This window comes from Rutidosis leptorrhynchoides, chromosome 3, assembly GCF_046630445.1.
Source record: "Rutidosis leptorrhynchoides isolate AG116_Rl617_1_P2 chromosome 3, CSIRO_AGI_Rlap_v1, whole genome shotgun sequence".
In the NCBI taxonomy this organism is placed as follows: domain Eukaryota; kingdom Viridiplantae; phylum Streptophyta; class Magnoliopsida; order Asterales; family Asteraceae; genus Rutidosis; species Rutidosis leptorrhynchoides.
In genome coordinates this window covers 425,192,795-425,209,706 of record NC_092335.1, presented here as the reverse complement: position 1 = coordinate 425,209,706, position 16,912 = coordinate 425,192,795, and the positions used below count along the sequence as shown (strand labels likewise).

The 16,912-nt window shown below is 37.6% G+C and overlaps 1 pseudogene; it reads left to right on the top strand.

Annotated features, from left to right (window-relative positions):
• The window catches only part of LOC139901444 (disease resistance protein RUN1-like), a 44,023-nt pseudogene extending 27,321 nt beyond the window's left edge, over positions 1 to 16,702 (top strand).
• Positions 16,703 to 16,912: the final 210 nt, after the last annotated feature.

Genomic DNA, 16,912 nt, shown 5'->3' with positions numbered 1-16,912 from the left:
ACATAATTTTTAAATATATATAATATATAAATAATTTATATAATTATTTAAATATTATATTATATTCTTGTGCATAGTTGACTTGTAATTTTTGGTCCGTTGCGTCGGGCGTTGATAGTTGACTCATGTCCCGGTTCCGGATTTTCGAACGTCCTTGCGTACAATTTAATATCTTGTACTTTGCGTTTTGTAACTTGTACTCTTGTCATTTTTAGACGTTTTTCATCAATAAATTGAACCTTTTGAATTGTATCTTGAACATTTGAGCTTTTTGGACGTTTGTGTCTTCAAATCTTCGTTTTCGCCTTTTGTCTTCGCACTTATTTATTTAAACAATTACAATGAAAATATAATACAATTACATATGAAAACCTATTATTTAGGAGGGATATTGCTATGAAATATATGTTCCTTTTTAGCCTTATCAGTTATCATGTAAGAATGCGGTCTTCACATCTAGTTGTTCTAGATGTAAGTCTTCGGATGCAACCATAAAAAGTACCAAACGGATAGTAGTCATTTTAACTACTGGTGAAAATATCTCTTTGTAGTTAACCCCTTCCTTTTGTTGAAAGCCTTTGACTACTAAATGAGCCTTGTACCTTTTCTTGCCATCCAACTCATTCTTGATTCGATACACCCATTTACTTTGCAACGCCCTTTTATTATGAGGTAACTTCACTAGTGACCAAGTTTTATTCTTCTCAAGTGACCCCATCTCTTCTTTCATGGCAAGCTCCCATTGTATGAATTCTTTTGTCTTCCTTGTCTCAAAGTAACTTTTGGGTTCACCATTCTCGGTATAGAGCAAGTAGTTTGCTGATGGAGAATACCTAGGATTAGGTTTGGGCACTCTAGTCGAGCGTCTTAGTGTAGGAGCAACCGAAATGGTTGGACTGGTTTCATTTGTGTCCTCCTCATCACTAGAACTCGCACTATGTTCGGAATCATCACCGCTTTCCGAATCATTTCCATCATTAGCATTTTCTGATGCCTCACCGTTAATTGGCAATTCATTGTTTCCCGTACTCCCACTAGAACCTGCAAGATCATCAATAGAAACATCGTCAAAAGTAACATGACCCGGTATAGGACTCCCCGTTTCCGGTTTGCCATAGACCGAATCTTCATCAAAAGTAACATCGCGAAAACGAATTACTTTTCTAGCCTCATTATCCCAACAACGATAACCCATTTCATCCGACCCGTAACCTATGAAAATACACTTCTTTGACTTAGCTTCAAGCTTGTCTTTATCCGCATCTTTGGTCTTCACATATGCATTACACCCAAAGATCCTAAGGTGACCATAACTCACCTTCTTACCTTGTCATTCTTCCTCGGGAATTCGGAAACCCAACGGTGTTGAGGGTCCCCTATTTATCAAATAAGCCGTCGTGTTAACCGCATCCGCCCAAAACATCTTAGGCACACCAGCATGTAGTCTCATACTCTTAGCCCTTTCATTTAACGTACGATTCATACGTTCGGCGACCCCATTGTGTTGCGGTGTCTCCGGTACCGTTTTCAACATTCTAATACCGAGCTTTGCACAATGGTCTTTAAACTCAAGACTACCATATTCTCCTCCATTATCTGACTTCAAGCACTTGACTTTCAAGTTAGTCTCATTTTCTACCATAGCTTTCCACTTCACAAAAGTATTAAATACATCGGATTTAGCTTTAAGAAAATAAACCCATACCTTTCGAGTGGAGTCGTCAATGAAGGTGACATAATAGCGAGAACCTCCATGTGATTCTACATTGGTTGGACCAAAAACATCCGTATGAACGAGCTCCAATTTCTACAACTTAGGTGCATTCCCCGATTTCCCAAAAGTCACCTTCTTTTGCTTCCCATATACACATGGTTCGCAAAACCCAAGTTCCACCTTTTTTAAATCCGGAATTCTCCCACTCGAAACAAGCATCTTCATACCCTTCTCACTCATATGCCCGAGTCTTCGGTGCTATCGAGTTGATTCGGACTCAACATTAACCATACCAACCACCGTGTCTTCATCAAACACTTCAACCATATAAAGTGTTCCCCTTTTATGTCCACGAGCCACAATACTACTACCCTTAACCACCTTCCATTGGCGGTTTTCAAAAGTAACCGCGTTACCTTCATCATCTAATTAACCAACCGAAATAAGTTTCCTTTTCAATTTAGGAATGTACCTTACGTTCTTCAAAGTCCAATTAGAACCAAGAGTAGTCTTTAAAACAACATCTCCAATGCCCTCTATGTTGAGTTGTTTGTCGTCCGCCAATCTCGCCATGCCTTGATATGAACGAAAATTCTTCATCATGCTTTTGACATGAGTAGCATGAAACGAAGCTTCCGAATCCAAAATCCAAGACTCCATAGAATTTTCAACACTACATAAAAGTGCATCATCACTTTCTTCCTCGGTCAAGTTCACACCTTTCGCCGGACCATTTTTACAATTCCTTTGAAAGTGTCCTTTTTGATTGCAACCCCAACAAATAGCTTCACTTCTATCTTTCGATAGATACCTCTTCTTAGACTTCTTTCTACCCTTCTTCTCACCGTACTCAAATTTCCTACCACGGTTGTCGGTACTTAACAAAGAACCGGATGTCGATTCCCTCGAGTTTCTCCTATGAGTATCTTCACCAAGAATCAAATCCCTTTTTGCTTCAAACGCTAGCTTAGTAGTTCCCGTAGAGCTACTAACTGCGGTAACCGTACCCGACCAACTTTCCGGTAATGATGAAAGCAAGATTAGTGCCTTTAACTCATCATCTAACACAATATCTACTGATGCTAACCTCGATATGATGTTGTTGAACTCGTTGATATGATCCGTTGCACTCGTACCTTCCTTCATCTTCGTATTGAACAATTGTCGCATGAGAAAAACCTTATTAGAAGCGGTAGGTTTCTCATACATGTTAGAGAGTGATTTCAAGCAAGCAAACGTCGTCTTCTCATTCACAACGTTGTATGCAACGTTCTTAGCAAGTGAAAGACGAATTGCACCCAAAGCTTGACGATCCAAAAGCATCCAATCGTCATCGCTCATGCTTTTGGGCTTGGTCTCTAACAGAGGTTGATGTAGCTTCTTTTGATACAAGTAATCTTCAATTTGCATCTTCCAAAAGCCAAAGTCTCTCCCAACGAATCGGTCGATTCTAAACTTTCCGTCTTTCGCCATCGTTCCCAAAGTCGAAACCTTGTGCTCTGATACCAGTTGTAAGGATATTAGGACCCAAAACAACGCAAGTGATTCAACAAGATCACTCACCGATAGTAATTCTACAAGATTACTAACCCACTTAATGAACGAAAGATTATAAATGCAAGAAATGTAAATCGACACAAGAGATAACGTGGTTATATGCATTCGTTGTGATTGCTTTAGTCCACGGACCAACTAGAGAATGTATTTACTGAATATTTGTGGTGTGTTTACAATGAGTTACAAGAAGTTCTATTTATAGAATGGTTTAAGGAGTAAGCTAAAAACAATTCCTTGAAGCTTCATGTGAGTTTCATGACAGCTTCATGGAGGCTACATGTGAGTTTCCTGACAGCTTCGCGGAAGCTACATGTGAATTTCCTCACAACTTCGTGGAAGCTACATGTGAGTTTCCTAACAACTTCGTGGAAGCTTCGTGTGAGTTTCCTGGAATCTTCCTTATTGTTTAAAGTTCTCCATATCTCCAACAGAGTTTGGATCTAAATTTTGGTCAGAAACTAGTGGACTCACATACGGATCCATAGCCACTGATTATGCATCTTTTTGATTTACGTAGAGGTCATAGCAGCTGATCAAAGTTAGCCTTTGCTTCGGTCTCTATTCTTGAATGAAACTTACTTTACTCTTTTTGACTTATGATGAATGATGATGATACTTAAGACCTAATCTACATACTTTTAAACCTTTGGGAAGGATTTACTGACTTAGTAACTTTTGACTTAGGTTGAGGACCTTTCGGACAAACTACTTGCTCACTTATCCCGTCTCAACTTAATTACTTTCCACTGTGAGTTATAGCATCCCTTTTTACTTTAACTATTTTGGGACTGAGAATACTTGCGCATTTTACGTTTTACATACTAGGCACGAGTACTTAAACTTTATATATGTGTGGGTGATATAACGGCATAAACTTTCCCCTTAGCTCAGTAACGTTTAGTCATTGGTCTTTGAACCGGTGAACGCGAATCTTAGATATGGATCCATAGGGTTTGACATCCCCACTCGGGCTAGTCGCGCTAGCATTTAACGGGTGTTTAATACTTCGTGAATATACGCACTCGCCAAGTGCACTTTTAGGGGGTATTATTACGTTAAGTTAGTTACCGAGTGCCCACGGATAAGCATATACTTTATCATACTGATTTGAATTACTGATTTAAACTGCTGGTTGAAGCACTGAAATCTCGTGGCCTACACTACATTACTGGTTACAAACAAACTATAGATCACCAACATTCGTGTTGACTTTTTAAGCATGTATTTCTCAGGTGCTTACACGTTGTTGCTTCTGCTGTTAGACTTGTTGTCTTGGTGTTACAGACTTGCTGTGTTAGACTTCCGCTGCATTACTTAGAGATGTCTCAATCATGGAACTTTTATTTTGCATTCGTAACTTACGTTATTTTCAAATAATGGCTTTGTAACGACCTTTGGGTCACGTACTTATGTTTATGCTTCTATTTATAGGAAGCACATTATCTTTTGTAAAACGCTATTTTTTTTATGAACGCTAAACTGGTTTTCGAACAGCATATAGTGTTTGACCTTGTAATGATCCTGTTGTTGATGATCCGTACACGATGGTTTTGTACGGGGTGTCACATTTGGTATCAGAGCATTGGTTGTATGGAATTAGGTTGCATTGGTGAGTCTTGACCGAGTCGAGTAGGATTCGCTAATAGGACTAATCTACAACTTGCTCATTTACTTGTTACTGCGGAACCTGCTGCATGCTACTGTGTTATATTACTGCATATTACTGCTTACTACTACTGCATGCCACCACTTACTTCTACTGCTGTATGAACTTGTTGCATGCTACCGTTTCCTTTTACTGCTATGTAAACTCGCTGTATGCTTTTGCTTATTCTCGCTACTACATACTACTATCTGCTTTTAGTATGTTACTTCGGTGTAATACTGTTACTATTGCCATGCTACGTACTGCTGTAGACGATCTAGGCTGCTGTAGTTGATATGCCTGATTACGCTCTTGCTACATGACTGCTATTCGCTGTACCGACTTGGAGAACTTATCCTTCCCAGTTCAGATGTTTTTTTCTGAACTACTCTTCCACTCGTCTAACCCTAAGAACTAGTAGTGTAATCTACCTGTTACTACTGTTCCACCGTTCCAGAGATCGAAACATTACTTCACGTAATCTAGAAGGAGTACTCCTCGGATTACGCACCCACTAAAGTTGATCCTCGGGGGAGGAGATATGTGAGGACTTGTCAGAGTAACCGCACCCCGAGCTCGCCCTAATTAGCCACGTACAACGTATGAACATTAGAAGGTTGTTCAGTTCTCGCAAGTTGACTCGTATCCCATACGCTTTCATGACTGTCACTTATCTCTTTCATTCTTCACCACTACTCGACGATCTAACGACACTTCTGGACTTAGGTCCCTAACACTCTTAGGCATTGGAGAAGTCGGGAAGGCATCTCCTTTCACAAGCTCATAGTGTCTTCCACTGATGCTTAGCCATACCCAAAGACTCGGGAGTCTCCTCGAAACATATCGTATTACTACTTGCTACACGTACAACCCGACATGAGACCCAGATTGAATTTCTAGAAAGGAACCTAAAAACGTTACTTGAACCCGAACATTTTAAAGAAATTTCGGGATATTTAGGCATTGATGCATGACCTACGGAACCTACGCACCCACACCGAGAAATCGTGAGATTAATTATGTAGATTCTGTTTTGAGATAGCATAGATAAAGCACCGTTAGATGAAATTGAGTAGAACTGGAAGTGATCACGTTACATTGACCATATGAAGTGATATTGGAATGAACGTACGATTTAGTACAATATAATGACGCCAGGTCAGCGTGATTATATTGAAGTAAATCATGCAGAAGTCCCAATGTTACTATATAAGGAATATGAAGCGATTCAAAGGAAATTTTGGTAGGGACCACTTGAGTATACGCATTATGGTCTGTTCAAGGTAGGGAAAGAATAACCACTTAGCCAGATACTGTACAAGAAGGGCCTTGATTGCAGAATTGATGACCCAAAAATTTGTTATAGATATAGACACCCTAGACACTTAAGAGGAAAGTTTTCAAATATGAAGAACTTTGGACTTACTTGCGGTAGAACAATCGTTATCTCAGTTATGGAGACTCGCATGGATCCTGATTTTAGTTAGGGTGCGTTTCGTCACAACGTTTTGTTGTTTCGGAGTTGTTTAATACTAGAACAATAGAAACCTTATATCTAAGAACCTTAGCGTAATGAATAATAAGCCATTAACAACCATGAGAGTTAAGTATTCTATAGGACAAGCTAATGGTAAGCTGGAAGGGATAGAGGAATAATTTAAGGTAGTACCTTAAAATTAACAGGTGGGTCATTTGGAGATGACCTCATGACAACAAAACTTGGAAGTTTTGAAGTAGTGGTTGGAAAGGATTAGTTACCTACGCACAAGCAGATGTTATTTGAAAAGATCGATAAAAATTTTCACGGTAGTATAATAAGATTCAGTTGGAATGGACTCTAAGGTTAACCTAACACCCATTAAGTTAGGAGGCTTTGATGTAATAGTTTGGATGGACTGGCTTTCAAGGATGGAAGCGAAAGTTATTTATAGAGAGAAACTTTTTATATACCTCGCGAGAATGGTGAGCCATTAATAGCTTACAAAGAGAGAAGTAGCTCGAAGCTGAACCTTATTAGTTGCATGACAACAACCTGAAATCCCACAATGGAAATGGGAAGGAATAACAATGGATTTCATCACGAAGCTACCGAAAACGATAGGCGGTTAGAACATTATCTGGGTTATTATTGACCATCTCAACAAATCTGTTCACTTCCTAGCCATGAAAGAAACCGATGCAATGGACAAACTTGCACAACCATACTTAAAGGAAATTGTATTCCGTCACTTCAGCATTTCAAATTCTATATTAAAGATTACCCAAGAATCTTATTTGATACTCATCCTTACGCAACTCTAAATCCTAACTTATTACGAGAAATTTCTTATTCGATGATAATCACAACATCATCCTTCTTACTTCGATATTAGTCATACCAGTTCGAAATTTTCCAAAAATCAATGGGTGGTTAATTCTCATCCTCATACTCTCCCATTCGTATCTCACTTATAAGCAACAACTTCATACTTAAGCATTTTTGGTCAAAGGACGTATGCCCTACTAATAGTCATCAGCCACATTTAAATTCAATAGTTTTTATTATCTCAAATATCACTCGAAATTTTCAAAATCTTTTACTCAATCCTCATCAATCTTTTTCCAACTTGTAACCTCCGAAATATGAAAATTTTGTTTTCCAAAATTTTACACACATTATTTTACTGTGCTATCCTCTCAAAGTTTTATAAAAATAAATTTATTTTATTGCCATTCGTACAAATTTTAGAAGCTGTATATATTATCTATAATAAAGTAAATGATTACTTACTTTTGACTAGTACATGTGAAATTTTACTTTCACTTTTACAAATCAATTCTTTTAATCAAAAGACATTTTACTTGGAGTAGCCTATGTTTACTAAGAACTTCGTTTCTTTTCTTACATTGTCACCTTAAACGATTTCTATACAATTTTTTTTGTTTCTTGTCCGTATTCAAGTCATCATGAAGATTTTACAACCATCAAAATCGAGAGATTCATGTGTATGTGATGAAGGCACTTACTACCACGTCATGCAAGGCCTTCGGGTATCCACTAACACTTAAACCATTCAAAATTATTGCATTACCCCATGGATCTTATTCGCCACACCTGTTGGAACAATGCTCTTTCTTGCATAACTCTAAGGCCTGACTTATTTCAAGAGATTCTCTTTTAGTGATATTAGCACCATCAGTATTCCGACTTTGATATTAGTCATAACCTGTTTGGCATTTAGCAAAGTTAAGAAGTGATTAACTTCTAGTCCTCATGCTCCACCCTTCATACCTCACTTTTTAGCAACGGCTTCGCACGTGAACATTTTTGGCCCAAAGACTTATGTCCTAATAATTATCAAAACTACATTTAATTCATTAATTTTCATTACCTAGTAACTTGTCACCCGATGATTTAAAGATTTTCCACTCAATCTTTTTCAAATCGCAACCCCTGAAATACGAAAGCTATGTTAATCAAAATTTTTACACGTTGATTTTTACACGTTGATTATTCGTGCGGTCCTCACGGGATTTATGGACAAATGAAAGTAATAAAAATTTTCTGTCACTTATGCGATTTATAAAATCATATATGTATGTATATAATTAAGTTAATAAATTTACCTTTACTTATTTTGGTTAGCACATACTAAGTTATATCTTCAAATTATTTAAAAATCGCTCCTTTATCGAGTTATTCAACTTAAGTCAAATAGTTTTGTGCAAAATGGTACACGTTGTACCTACTTCTAAACTTACCAGGAACTTCGTTCCGTTTATGTTGTCGCATCAAACGTTTAAAGATTTTTCAAAACTTCCTTCGTTAATTTTATTGAAGGTTTTCGTATTAGACTACACCATGTATGGATCACATTTCTTCTCGCTCTCCGTTAGGGATGAAGATTATCATTAAGATCTTTGTTAAAAAAAAACTATTGAGCCACTTTGGATGGCAGTTTTATAAAATTTGTTACAAAAATCTTTGCACCCATAAAATGTTCCTTTTAAGGTTAGACATGACAAAACGCGGGCCAATGAATCAGTTTTCTGAGGTACACTCAGTGGTCACCCTATTGTAGGAAAGGCACTAGGTGGGTTTCTGTTCTCAATACTTCACGGCGAATCATAACACTCTCGTAAACCTCATCTCTATGAATCTCTATGTTGAGGTACAAGAAATTAATTTTAGGAAATTCTTTTCACTTGGAGTAAACCGTTCTCTAGGAGCAAGGGTTCACGTATCTTCTCATTCGCGCATCCCCTTAAGTATAAGGATAAATTCAAAACGAACAGCTTGAAGAGTTCACTCTCATTCAAAGATCACACCTTCCGTGCGATTCTCTTTCGAAAATGTAATGTAAGATACTTTGATAATCTATGAATCTTGTTATCCTCTTAGAAGGGGACTGCTTAACATCTACGACACTGATGTGGTTACTCTACACATTCCTTCCTCCGTTGGTTGCAACTATATGTTGCTCTAGTTAACGTTAACCCTAACTTCAACATGTAACTGAAAGGATAAAGTTACATTATGGAACTGTGTTTTTATTTCATCCAAGGATAAGTTCACACGTTGTATGTTAAACTTGGTGATATCTTTCATTATTCATTCAGACCATTCTGAAGGCACTATAAGTAATTATGGATTGCAAACATTCTTAAGAATCGGGTTCTTTATGCCCATGGCCTCCCTCCGAAATCAAGGGGTTAGTAAAATCTGTGGCTAACACTATCCAGACATCAAATCGCATGGTTGTGATCACCATGTTTTCCATCCTACCTGTCAGCTTTGTATTGCGACATAAGCGCTCAATGTTTTAGGTGAGTTTAGAAACATTCATGATTCATTTCACACATCCAGCGTACTGAAGATGCCTGTAAGGCTAAAAACACCATCTTTCCATTTGTGGATATATATTCAGATGACATACTCATGTTAGACAGAAACGAAATCAATTTGTCGATCTCTTAGGACAAGAGACTTAATTTATGGCATATACTCATTCTTACTTTCATACGCCAAGGTACCTTTCAAGGTAAATAACTCACTTCTGAGCCCACGAGTCTCACGAAACTTTGATACGCTCCTTCTTATTCAAATATGGTACCATTGTCGGTCACTCCTCAAAATTTCGGGACAAAATTTTCTTTAACAGGTGGGTAATGTAACGACCCGGCTTTTTCGACTTGCTTTTGTGCTTTGTGCTTTCGCAAAACTGCGTATTTGTGCGTACTGAGCTAGCTTATGCTCTGGAATCTTTAATCATGATAAATTACTTTCGTTAATATCTTACAACGTGCTATTAAGTGTGTAATCACTTAATTTGATTCCCGAATGCTTTTACGACCGTTGGTGTCACTTATCGATTTAAACGAGATACGTACTTGGTACACGTTAAACTTTTGTCGTAATTGGAATATTATGAACTGCGTAAACTTTATTTTTATTTATTATAACAATTACTTGGCTTAAGGGCTTATTTAATTAAGCTTAGTGTTTACTAATGATTGCTAGTTACCTTAATGGACTTAACACCTTAATGGACTTTCCATGTCCCGACTTGTCTTTGTGACACACGCTCTTCACGAATAATATTTCGAATATTATTTACGTTCATGATTAATTATTATTAATCATTTCTAATTAACTAGTGCAAGTAGTTAATTACTTGGGCTTTATTTATTTAATTGTTGCATACTTACATGGACTCATGTTAATGGACTTGGAAGCCCACCCTACACCACTTAATGGACTAGTAAGCCCACTTTTATTACTAGTGATTTATTAAGGAAAAGCAAGGTTAATTAACTTAAGTTGGAGACAAAAATGTTCAAGCATGCTAGCACCTCTTTCCCATTCATTTAACTTATACACATTCTTAGCAAATAACACTCTCCAACACTTGAAAGTGAGCACTTGACTTTCCTTTTTGGAGACCTCCAACCGTCGGTTTTGAATGGGAGGGAGGGAGTTCATTTTTCAAATTTTTTTTTGCTACTTATTCACTAGTCTTTACTTCATTTTACACACAAACATTTCTCTACTTTCTTACTCTAAGTTTTCTCTCTAGTGGTGAGTTCTTACAAGACTTTTTCCTCTTCTTTTTCTTGTTCCAAAACTGCCATCATCATCATCAATTTACTTGTTCTTTTTGTTGTTGTTTACTTACTAGTTGTTAAGAATCAAACTTCTAGTTTATTCTTCATATTATCTTGTTTATACAAGAACCAAGGGGGATCAAGTTTATAGTTTGATTCCTCCATAAAACTTGTTAAAAAGAAAAGTTCATTAACTCGAAAACCTTGTTTTGTTGGTTGTGTTCATGTTTTGTTAACTTAAGGTTTACTTTCTTAAAGATCCAAGCCTTGGCTTGAATCTTCTTAAGTTAGAAACAAACATGAACTTGTTACTTGTAGATTTAATTTAGGTCATTCTTTTGTATGTATATATATTTCGTGATGTATTATTCTTGGTCAAGTATTACTAGTTAATCTTGATCTCATTATTCTTGAAACTAAAGTTAAACTTTGTAAGTTCAAGAACATGGAAGTATAACTTTCTAGTTATAACTTCATACACTTATGTTGGATCTAAGTTTCTATAGCTTATGGTCTTCCAATTTTGTTGTAAACAAGAGCTTACAAGCTTATGTACATTTTACAAGACAAAAATCTAAGTTTCATAACTTATGGTTTTATTAAAGTAAAGATCCAAGTTTTATAACTTAGGATCTAACTTAAGAACACTAGATCTAGACTTTCTAGTCTAGGATCTTTAAGATCTAGCTAAGATATAAGTTCTACAACTTAAGATCTTGTTTATTTATTTTACTTTCAAGTTTATAGCTTAATATTACTATTAGAACACATGTATGTGTCGGATCTAAGATCTTGATGTAACTTTGGTTCATCAACCTACTTATAACCCTTAAATGAGTTGTGCTACTTATCTTAGACATACACTAGTGTTATGATGGTCAAACCTTGGTTAAGATGATGCAAACACATCAACGAGTTGTACACTTGAAGCTACAAGCATCAAGGATGAGAACCGTGATGAGCATCAAGCACCAAGAACCCACCGGAACAGCTTTCTTACTATTTTTGGGAACTGATCAGTAACCTGGGCTACTGGAAAAGTTAATTTCCAGATAGTTGGGTTCGAGTAGATGACTTTTCGTTTAAGACTCGTGTTAATCCGATTTACGGTTTAGGAATTATAGCCTTCCGAAAGTCACTACACCCTTTTAACGTTGTACTGAAATTTCCGACCTACTCGCACTTAAACCGTCGGCACGGTCAAACAAAGACGAGTTTGGATCTGAATTTTGGTCAGCAACTAGTGGACTCACATATGGAGCCATAGCCACTGATTACGCATCTTTTCAATTTATGTAGAGGTCGTAGCAGCTGATCAAAGTTAGCCTTTGCTTCGGTCTCTATTCTTGAATGAAACTTACTTTACCCTTTTTGACTTATGATGAATGATGATGATACTTAAGACCTAATCTACATACTTTTAAACCTTTGGGAAGGATTTACTGACTTAGTAACTTTTGACTTAGGTTGAGGACCTTTCGGACAAACTACTTGCTCACTTATCTCGTCTCAACTTAACTACTTTCCACTGTGAGTTATAGCATCCCTTTTTACTTTAACTATTTTGGGACTGAGAATACTTGCGCATTTTATGTTTTACATACTAGGCACAAGTACTTAAACTTTATATATGTGTGGGTGATACAACGGCATAAACTTTCCCCTTAGCTCGGTAACGTTTAGTCATTGGTCTTTGAACCGGTGAACGCGAATCTTAGATATGGATCCATAGGGTTTGACATCCCCACTCGGGCTAGTCGCGCTAGTATTTAATGGGTGTTTAATACTTCGTGAACATACGCACTCTCCAAGTGCACTTTTAGGGGGTATTATTACGTTAAGTTAGTTACCGGGTGCCCACGGAAAAGCATATACTTTATCATACTGATTTGAATTACTGATTTAAACTGCTGGTTGAAGCACTGAAATCTCGTGGCCTACACTACATTACTGGTTACAAACAAACTATAGCTCACCAACATTCGTGTTGACTTTTTAAGCATGTATTTCTCAGGTGCTTACACGTTGTTGCTTCCGCTGTTAGACTTGTTGTCTTGGTGTTACAGACTTGCTGTGTTAGACTTCCACTGCATTACTTAGAGATGTCTCAATCATGGAACTTTTATTTTGCATTCGTAACTTACGTTATTTTCAAACAATGGCTTTGTAACGACCTTTGGGTCACGTACTTATGTTTATGCTTCTATTTATAGGAAGCACGTTATCTTTTGTAAAACGCTATTTTTTTATGAACGCTAAACTGGTTTTCGAACAGCATATAGTGTTTGACCTTGTAATGATCCTGTTGTTGATGATCTGTACACGATGGTTTTGTATGGGGCGTCACATGTGGAATAGTCTGGCGTCCATTATTAGAGATGTAGCCAAGGAATCCCTAGGCGTGGCAGTGGGGACATTGGTGGATGAGTGACGAGGTTCAAACCAAAGTCGTGCTTAAGCAACTGAGGTTTAGGGAGCTCTGTACTTGTCGAGAGGGGACACCTGAGGATGCGACTAGAGCAAAAGATAGATATAAAGAAGCTAAAAGAGAAGCTAAGAAGGCTGTTGCACGTGCAAAAGAAAAAGCGTATGAAGATTTTTATAGGAAACTAGACTCCAAAGAAGGAGCAAATGATATCTATAAGATTGCAAAGGCTAGGGAAAGTAGAAGGAGAGATATAGATAACGTCAAGTTTATCAAAGATGAATTGGGTCAAACCATAGTGAAGGAAGATGAAATTAGAAAAAGATGGGATGAGTATTTCTTATCTCTTTTCATCGGTGGAGGATCCGAGCGTCGTGAGGATCTGCAAGACTCGATAATAGGACAATTCCAGAACAACTGTTTCTGTAGGAGGATAAGCCATGAAGAAGTAAGATTGGCACTACGAAAGATGGGAAAGAATAAAGCTGTTGGACCAGATCAGATTCCAATAGAGGCGTGGCGATGCCTTGGCGAGGAGGATGGTGTTAGGTGGTTGACGTGTCTTTTCAAAAAGACGTTTAGAAGTTATAAAATGCCTACTGAATGGAGACTCAGTGAGATTATCCCCATCTACAAAAACAAGGGGGATGCAGAAATTTGCGGCAACTATAGAGGCATAAAACTACTTAGTCATACTATGAAACTTTGGGAGAGAGTGATTGAGACTAGACTGCGACGCAAAACATATGTCTCAGAGAACCAATTTGGTTTCATGCCGGGGCGCTCGTCGATTGAGGTAATCCATATTATAAGGAGCCTTATGGAGAAGTATAGGGAAAAGCAAAAGAGCCTAGAGATGGTTTTCTTAGACTTAGAGAAAGCCTCTGATTGTGTTCCACGAAAGCTGATTTGGAAGACCCTTAATGGTAGAGGTATCCCAAGTACATATATTAGAGCTATTATCGATATGTACGAAGGAGCGAAATCTTGTGTTCGGACGCCTGTGGGAAACACAGAGTATTTTCCGATAGAAGTAGGCCTACACCAAGGATCTGCCCTCAGCCCTTTCCTTTTCGCTTTGATCCTGGACGAGCTGTCTCGAGAAATACAAGAGAGCATCCTTTGGTGTTTGATTTTTGCCGATGATATTGTGCTTGTATCAGAATCCAAGGAGGAGCTTAATAGGAGACTAGAGCAATGGAGGGAGGCCTTAGAACGAAATGGCCTACGGATCAGTAGACAAAAGACGGAATATCTTAGATGTGATTTCAACAGGCTTGGTGTTGAACAAAATGTTGGAGTGAATATCAGCATTGGAGACCAGATCTTGCATCCACAAGAGTCATTTAGATACCTAGGCTCGGTGCTCTACAAATCGGGGAGGATAGACGATGATGTGACTCATCGTATTAAGGTAGGTTGGTTGAAGTGGAGAGCAGCGAAAGGGGTCCTGTGCGACAAGAAGATACCGCTTAAATTGAAAGGAAAATTCTTCAAGGTGGCAATTAGACCTGCCATGTTGTACGGATCAGAGTGCTGGCCAATGACAAAGGCCCAGGAAAGAAGGATGGAGGTGGCGGAAATGAGGATGCTTAGGTGAACGTGTGGTAATACCATGTTAGATATGATCCCAAATGGGGTGTTTAGGGAGAACCTTGGAGTTAGAAGCATCATCGACAAGCTAAGAGAAGAACGAGTTCGATGGTTTGGGCATGTGATGAGGCGATCACGTATCGCCCCGGTTAGGAGAGTCGAGGCACTCACGGTGGACGGCGTAAGGAGAAGGGGTAGGCCAACACGTAGGTGGGAGGATAAACTAAAGCTAGACATGAAGGAGATTTTATTGACCGAGGACATAACTTCTGATAGGGACGCGTGGAGGACTAGAATTAGAATAGTAGAGTAGAGTCTTTAGAGAAGGGCTTGTATGTGTTGGCATGGGCATGTATGTGTTTCTGTATGTTTATTTTATTGTTTAGGATGGCATGTAATGTGTATGTATGTATGCATGTTTAAGTTTGGTTTTTTGTCGTGTTGGTATGTATGTATGTATGTATGTATGTATGTATGTATGTATGTATGTATGTATGTATGTATGTATGTATGCATGCATGTTTTAAGTTTGGTTATATGTCTTATATGTATGTATGTATGTATGTATGCATGCATGCATGCATGTATTGTTTATAGGTGTATGTTTGTCTGTATGTATGCATGTATGTACGTATTGATGTTTATGTATGTAGGTAGGTAGGTAGGTAAGTATGTATGGTATGCATGTATGTTTGTTTCTGTATGTGTGTGTACGTATGTTTATATATGCATATTCATGGTTAGCGTTCTTTCTATTGCAGTCTTTTCTCTTTATGTTTGCTTATGTCTTATATCTTTGCATGCCCTTGTATGTTATGTTTGCGACTGTCTGTATGTAGGTATGCTTTATGGATGTCCGTGTGTATGATTACCTATGTATAAGTATGTATATGTACATATATATATATATATATATATATATATATATATATATATATATATATATATATATATATATATATATATATATATATATATATATAAAATGTATGTAGGCATGTATTGTTTATAGGTGTATGTATGTATGCATGTATGTATGTATAGATGTTTATGTATGTATGTAGGTATGTAAGTATGTATGGTATGCATGTATGTTTGTTTCTGTATGTTTGTGTACGTATGTTTATATATGCATATACATGGATATCGTTCTTTCTATTGTAGTCTTTTTGCTTTTCTCTTGAACCCGTTTTAGTCCCCACAGGTTCGTATAAAATTTTATATATTATTATTTATTCTGTGTTTTAGCCTTCTTGGCATGTGTTTGTATGTGTGCAGGTAGGTAGGATGTATGTATGTGTTATGCATTCATGAATGTTTATATTTGCCTATGTAGATATGTATGTATGTATTCTTGTATTTATGTAGGTACGTAGGTAGGTATGCTTTGTAGGTATGTATGGTATATATGTATGGTTATATGTTTGCATGTTCGTATGTTTGTTTGCAGGTATGCTTTATCGACGGATACATGTACGTAAGTATGTATGTACTTATGTATGTATGCATGTACGCACGTATGTATGTATGTATGTATGTATGTATGTATGTATGTATGTACGTACGTACGTACGTACGTACGTACGTATGTATGTATGTATGTATGTTTGTATGAGCAGGTGCCTCGCATCGTTCGGTGCATCTTGGGGTCACTATGGCTGAGGATGATCCTCCTTGCCTCTGAGCTTGGTTGGTTTTCACTTAGTTGTGTGATTTCGGGGATGTCTACCGTAAAGGTGCATGAGTGGTGTTTGGTTTGTCACAGGTGGTTGGCTCTTTGCTTGCGCAACAACTTCCACCTGGCATGCCTTTTGAGTTTTTTTTAAACGACTTCTGGCTCTATTTATCGAGGCAACAACAAGCGTCGACTTATTGACGTCTTGACTGCCGCGTG